Below are 8,189 nucleotides of genomic sequence, written 5' to 3'. Positions count from 1 at the left end.
GTGACTAAATTAGTGCCAAGGCTCGTGCTGCTGTTTTAAAGCGCCTCATTATGGAAAAACAACGCCCTGCTTGCGTCGTGACGTCACTTAGGGCCCCTCCGGTTGACAGCTAGGTTTCCCATGATACATGCGCGTAACAGGCGGTGTGTGGGGAGAGAAGCTGGCGGGAGAGCAAACTGTATGCTCTGGATCCATCGTTTTAGTTATCATTGTTTGGTTCTCATGGCTACCAAAGAGACGCGGCTGCTTCCTCTGCATTCGAGGAACCGAGTTGTTAATTTACAGGAATCTTTTCTCCCTGGTGTGTTACTCTGTGATGATTGAAGAAAGGCAGGCTTGTAGATTACGTAGTACATGTTAAGTTAAAAGTCGAAGTAAAAATGTACTTCAGACACTGATAGAATAAAACCACCATAGACATATAAGTCCATCCATTTACTAATTCATTAATAGTTGGTTGAGAATTGTTGTATTGTGTTTTGTCATGGTATACTCAACATCATGATAATGCCATATTAATAATGACATAATAATAATAATAAGATAAAACACATCAAACCATCTGCGATGACTTAAGTCCATCTTATCCGATTATATGACTTTCAACATCATACACATGTACGTATATAATCGGACAACTTTTTCCAAAGCTTTGAATTGAAAAGACCCCACATGTGCTGCCTTGGCAACCGCAAACACAAACACTGCTGTGGCGTGATCGTGGGTCTTTTCCCTCCGCTGGTCAACTCATACCCTGTGACTCACAGCACGTGCAAAGGTGTCGATGGGTATGCCCAGGGCACCACCTCCCCCATGAGAGCTGTGTTCACCCCCCCCCCCCCTCTCTCTCTCTCTCTCTCTCTCTCTCTCTCTCTCTTTTGTCTCTCTGTCTCTTTCTCTCTCTCTCTCTCTCTCTCTCTCTCTCTCACTCTCTCTCTCTCTCTCTCTCTCTCTCTCTCTCTTTGTCTCTCTGTCTCTTTCGCTCTCTCTCTCTCTCTCTCTCTCTCTCTCTCTCTCTCTCTCTCTATTTCTCTCGATCTCTCTATTTCCCTCTCTCCATGTCTCTCTCTCTCTCTCTCTCTCTGTCTCCCTCTCCCTCTCTAGCTTGCCCGCCCTCTCCCCAGCTCTCTCCCCTCCTCTGTTTGACATGAGTCATTCCCAGTGGAAGCCAGCAGGAGGAGGAGGGCGTCGCTTCAGGAGCACAAACATCCCACTCCCCATTCGGTACATCTGAAGCGTCCATAAGTGCGGTCCGTCGAGATAACACTCCCATAAAGGTGGGTGCAGCGCTGGCCCGAATTGGAACAAAAAAGGGCGAGTGGATTTTTACCGCGACGAGAGGAAGTGAGAAACACACATCTTTTCTCCGCCCACTTCCCTTTGTACACCCTAAACCCCTCTGACCTCGCTGCGGTGTGTAGGAGCGAACTGTTGTCGCCGTAATGTAACATACATGACATACCTGATTCAAAACCTCAGTGCGACCGTCTACCTCTAGAGATGGTAGCTCCTTTCAAGCGCCCTTAGTCCTAGTGGTCACGGTGGGCATACTGGTCATAGTGTGCGTAGTGGTCCGAGTGGTCACAGTGGGCATACTGGTCATAGTGTGCGTAGTGGTCCGAGTGGTCACAGTGGTCATAGATGTCATAGTGATCATGGTGGTCACAGTGGTCATAGTGCTCACAGCCGAAGGCGGAATATGATATAGTTGGTGGTGTGTTGTGTTGTTTATGACGGATCAGACACAATGCAATGTTTTCTGTGTGTCTTCATTTCCTTGAAACTGACTCCAGATGTATTTCATGTCAAACAAGATGAATACAACTGGCAGACAGACATACACACACACACACACACACACACACACACACACACACACCGGCCAGAGAGACAACACACAGAGGAGTATGGAATGATGGCACGATGACAATAACACACAATCACTAACGCAAACACAAACACATAGCATGCCCTCCATTGGCTGGCCGAGAATGGGAAAGGTGGGGGGGGTTGGAACAGATAAGAGCCATGTCAGCATCTGCTCTCTCTCTCTCTCTCTCTCTCTCTCTCTCGCTCTCTTTGTCTCTCTCTATCTCTTCCGCTGTCTCTCTCTCTCTCTCTCTCTCTCTAATTCCCTCTCTCTCTCCCTCTCTCTCTCTCTCTCTCTCTCTCTCTCTCTCTCTCGCTCTCTCTCTCTCTCTCTCTCTCTCTCTCTCTCTCTTTCTCTCTCTCTCTCCTTGTCTCTTCACTCGGTCACTTTAACCCAAACAGTTCATTGTTACGTTTCAAACGTCACGTCGCACCCAACGCTGAAAACAACTGCCCGTTAAACCGGGATTCACGTACGCTCAGGCGGTACTTTGTGCGACACGTACACGACAGAGCAGCCCGCCTCAATCTGCTCCCCTCGAGGGCGTGCTTCACACTGTGATGATAACAGTCAGAGAGCACCCCCAACACACACACACACACACACACACACACACTCCTGGAGTGGCTGATCGTTTATCTTATTCTTAAGCTACAAGTGGCTTGGAATAACACTGTGGATAAGGTCATTTGATCAAGGTTGAACTCTGAAACATGCTTTATTTTTGGTGTTGTTGTTGTTGTTGACCTTTGAACTCATGGTCAACACACATACACACACACACACACACACACACAAACACCCTGGCGCACACACATGCACACACTCACACACCCTCTTTCCCCCTCACACACATGCGATCACACAGAGCCATCCCCTATATGTCAATGTTTGTACATTAAACATAAGGGAAGCATGGCGGCTGAGTAAACACGGCCAGCATATGGGTGTGTTAAGTCTACCCCGTTCGCTTAACGCTCCGTGGCCTGCTGCCGAAACCTTCTAGTCGAGAGTGCCACTCAGTACACATTCCCAGCGAGGCGCATGTATAACATTGCAGCCAGGGCAGCAAGTCAAGATTTCACCTCCATTGGTTAAGATGACATGATCTACCCCCCCCCAACCCATCCCCTCCCAAGTTACAGGGAGAGTGCATTCCAAGACCATAGATAGGGCTATAATGGAACAGGTCCTACGCAGAGGAGAGTTGAGTGGCTTACAGTCACTGTATCCGGGAATGTATACGCGTTACACTGATTGCCGGCTTGTGCATTTAGAACGTACGCACATACGTACGCCACATACCAACGCACAAGGAGGTGTCAGAATAAGACAGTAACAAAACATGTGTATCTACCCACACCAACACATATATACTACTGTATTCAACAAAACACAAGTCAACATCCTAACAATGGTGTCACAAGACAATACCACAACACGTTTATACTGTAACCCGAGCATCACAACACACTGTATGACATTGTGCACTGTACACACGTTTCAGTAACAGTAAGTAAGTCATCAGTCAACAGGCTTTCCTTGAACTTGCCTCAAGAATGTGTGTTGACTTAAGCGCACCAAAGAAAAACCAGAATGGTCTGTGTGCAGTGTGGATCAAGGGGTTTATACTTACAGCGGCTTTTACTCGAGTGTGACTTGGGCACCAGAGTTGAGACGTAGCTGCCGCTGGTCAGAGGGCCGTAGGGGAGCAGTGAGTCTACGTCACGCGATGGATGGTCACGGGGGGGTTTGATGTCCTTATTTCCACTCTGTGATATGTCGTTTTTTCCGCTGGTTCTGCTGGAGTTCACTTGTGCCCAACCCGCCCCCCCCCCCCCCTCACCCCCAGCCCGCCAACACCACCCTATCACAGCCTTATCATGTATCAGACCACGCCCACTTCACGACAAACCGCCCCGGAAGACATGCGTCTCCGCGGAACCTTCCGGGTGCACGTTTGTTGTTTGTTGACAGAAGGGCCCGAGGAGGTTGGCTTCATGCAGGTCTTCATGCGTGTACATCCATAGCCATACACGAACACACACACACACACGCACGCACACACACCTCGACACACCCATAGGCACACACAATTTTATAGTCGGTGGCTCGCCAAAGAGAGACACGTGATTCTATTCTGAGACTTTATTAATCTAATAATGTTGACAAACTGCAGCAGTGGTCTGGTATTGATCGGGGAGGCGAGGCCTGATACTGGGAAGCAGAGAGCAGGGGACCGAGTGAGGGATGGGGGGGGGGGTGACTGGAAGGAAATGAAAGACTGCTGGAAACAAGAGATTTAGACAGAGAGACAGAGAAAGATGGAGCGAGAGAGAGAGAGAGAGAGAGAGGAGAGAAGTAGTAGAGAGAAAAATGGAAAGAGAGGGAGACAGAGAGAGAGGGAGAGACTTAGAGAGAAGTAGATAAAGAGGTAAAGAGGTGGCTATATGGAGAGGGAGCGAGATAGAGAGAGAGAGGTGGAGAGGGAGGGTTATAAAGAGAGGTAGAGAAAGTTGGAGAGAGAGAGAATAGAGAGAGACAGAGGTAGACAGAGAGAGAAATAAATAGATAAAGAGAGACCGAGTTGGACGGAGAGAGAGAGAAACTAGAGGAGCGACAGAGATGGACAGAGAAAATGAGAGAAGGTAATTAGGTATTTTCAGCGTGTTTGCCCAATGGTGGGTTTCAGACCACTCAGACAAATGATCTTGTCACCAGCTTTTAATCAGACACAGAGGACATCGAGTGGGAAACAGGCTGCCAACTGTTGCCTTTACTATAAAAGACAATGTTATCAAAGCCCAGCACGGCTACAACGGCTCAGACCATATCTGTAATTGAAAGTGGGTCACATGATGAAATAAGTAAGCCTTGAGAAAGTGGTTCAAAGGGATTTAGTGATGATAACCAAGTTAAATTATAATTACATAAAACCTACCAAGTGCACTCCGGCATTGGCCTCAATAGTAATAAGCAACCATTTGAAAATTGTATAAATAAATGGTTCCCTTCTGCAAATAAAACTAACTTATTTAGTCTTTTAAAAGTATGGACCTACGTGGCTTCAAGAAAAGTCTATATTTGGAGGATAACTAAAATTTAATGAAAGTTGAAAGTGACATAAAGCCACTCATTTCATTTCAACACTTTTGTTTAGAAATGGAGATGGTGACTTGAATGTCTGTATATCATTATCATAATACAAGACAAAACATGTGGGAACAATGAACACTGTAAAAGGAAAGGAGAAAGTTTGGCTGATTTCTTTTTAGGCTCATAGTGAGCGTCTTCCCATAGTTTCTCTAGCAACAGCCACTTCCTGTCAATACCCTGGAGACGGGTGAGAATATCACTCAAGGAAAACGCTTCCTTTTTCCATGACTACACTACGTAAACCTCAGTCATCATAACCCCGCTATGATTCAGCGAAAAAACAACACAACCGCAGCTCCGTTTCTTGACCACCCTCTGTCACTATCTGCTAATGCCAAAGAAATGTTATGGAATCCCTGGGTGTGAGTCACGACTCATGCACCCTCCTCCACCTCCATTCATATCCTTTGTCCCTTATGTTAAATTTTTTGGTCTATTTTTGGTTTCTATATTTTTGTTACCTGTGTTGTACTATTTAGTCAGACTTTATTATTGTCTTACAGATATCATTTATATAAATGATAGCAATCTTCGCTATCAATGATATTCCATCATGTTTTAACTGCTAATAAAACAAAAAGTAAAAATAGAAAGAAAAACTTCATCCACCCAACTCCTCCCTTCCGCTGAATTGGGTGACACATTATGATTGACCTTTGAATGATTGAATGGTTACTTCATCAACCCCTCCAGCTTATTATTGCGAGACACACACTGTAAGCTGTTTGTGTGGACCAGGGGGGAGGGGCCCGGGGGGGGGGGGGGGGGGGGGGGGGGGAATGTGGTCAACGAACCGTCACGTATATCCAACCGTTGCAGTCACCAAAGCGCGCTCCTCCTGCACATTTGCGGTGGTATGAGGTGGTAGTCCCCGCAGCGGTTTGAATGGGGAACAAGGCAGCGGTTGAACTGGTCTTATCTAGCTGGCGGTCTAACAGCTTGAGCTTCCTCTCTCGGGACCGACCTAACTGTTACGCATCACGCATCTGGGTTGACCTCAGAGGAAAGTCCTATTGCATCACTCATTTGGCAGAATTGTTTACAAGAGAAAAGCACCATTATAAGATTTGCGTTTTTAATTTGAAAAAGCATTTGAAGCCCAACAAAGCAGCTACCAACAATAGCCTGAGAAAAACAGATTTACCCGGCACAAATCCAGAACACCGCCCCCCCCCTCCAGAATGTTGTGGTTCCCATGGCTTCGTAGAGTTCACTTAAAATGGAATTCCCGCTGTTTTTATTAAACAGCCGAAGACATGCAGAGAAGGGTCCAGGGCTTTGAAAAGGCGATGGCAACAGAAGCCATGACCCACACCGTTAACTGAGATTTAGATGAACAGGCTACGGCCTGCAGTTGGATGTGTATCTGTGTTTTCTGAGTTTGGCTGTGTTTAGTTTTGTTATTGCGATTCAGCGATCTCATTTCTTTTTCAAAGCCTAGAGATGAGTCTAATATTTACACGACGTGAGCGTAGAATCGTGTCTGCTCCACGCCATAACATTTCAATACCTTACTGAAACACCGATGCGGTCGGCCGTCCGTTGGGTTGGACGGCCCTCACCCTCACCCTGAGGTTTGCGATCAGCTCTTTAGAGGGGTGTGGGAAGGCATGTCAAACATATAAACACGGGGCACAGGGCGTCTATAAGCAGCGTCGGTATTATAAATAAACTGTTAATACGCCCGGACGGCAGAACGACATTCCAGAGTACATTCCCCCCGTGCGTGGGGTTGAGAGAGTAGTTGAGCAGGAGAGTAGGAGGGGCTGGGGGAGTAGGAGGAGGAGGAGGAGGGGGGGGTATTTATGTTCTGTCCACAAAGCCCCACCTCAAAATAAAATTGAAATACAAAATATTGAATAAATACTGGAAACTCAGGGCGGGACTGGTGGGAGGTGCGGGGACGGCGGGAGAGGGGGAGGGGGGGTTGTGATTATGTTGTCAAGATTTAAATGTGCCTTATTTTTCTCACATAAGGGACAATAAGTACAAAAAAACCAGTGGGAAAACCACAGAAAGAGTGCAGGTAGAGTTAGAGTGAGAGAGAGACAGTGAGAGAGAGAGAGAGAGACTGTGGGGGGAGAGCAGAAGAAAGATGGCAAAATAAGTGAGAGAGACAGAGAGTGAAAGTGAAAGAGAGAGAGAACGAGAGAGAGAGGAAGCAGGAAAAAGATGACTAGAGATAGTGAGAGAGAGAGAAATAGAGCGAAAGTGCGTGAGTGAGGGAGTGAGCGAGGACAGCGGCAGCTATGTGCTTTTCTGTTAATACATTTAATAACAGAGTGATGAAAGCAGGGCCATCACGTGACCCAAGGTAGACAACAGGAAGGCTGTCTCCGTAGTGCCGGGGCCCAGGAATGTGGCTTGGTTTGGCTCACAAGTCTAAGTACAGGAGGGGTTTCTCCCTCTCTCCCGCTCTCTCTCTATCTCTCTCACTCACTCACACACACACCCATACACATGTCAAGTCAATGAAGCTTTATGAGTGTGGCGGTTGGACAGAAAGAAAACCTGTTGACAATGCAATTGGATCCATAGCATAAGTATGAAATATGATGAAATACATGGAATTAAGGAGCTCATTACATGACTGTGTGAACGGTACAAAATACCCTTTTATGACTAGTTTGATTCATCCATGTAGCCACACACGCACACACACAAATGCAGACACGCACGCACCCATACACACCCACACACGCACATGCACACACACACACACAACCAGGACTTTTGGGATGTTAAACTTGCTAAACATTTATTTTTGCACGGCCAGGTGTGTGTGTGTGTGTGTGTGTGTGTGTGCGTTTGTTTGTGTGTGTACATATGTGTATGTGTGTGTGTGTGTGTCTGTGTGTGTGTGTGTGTGTATGTGAGACTCTATATAGCCTCCCTCTCCCACTTCTCTCTCACTTCTCCTCTCCCATACTTATTGTATGTTGTACGTCCTGGCACTTCATGTACGCACTAGTACTTAGTTGTGTAGCATCTTATCCAAGCTATCTTTGTTGTATACAGGAATGGGTTAACCTAGCGATTGTTAGTGCTTTAAACTTGGTTCTATGAACATCCTTACTGTACCGACAGCGATAAATTGTTTCACCTTCTTCTGACAAATGTACCTATTGTAAGTCGCTTTGGATAAAAGCGTCTGCTAAATCCC

This window comes from Micromesistius poutassou (genome assembly GCF_964030765.1).
Source record: "Micromesistius poutassou genome assembly, chromosome: 21".
NCBI lineage: Eukaryota > Metazoa > Chordata > Actinopteri > Gadiformes > Gadidae > Micromesistius > Micromesistius poutassou.
The sequence above is the reverse complement of the archived record's forward strand: the minus strand, read 5'-3'. Positions refer to the sequence as shown.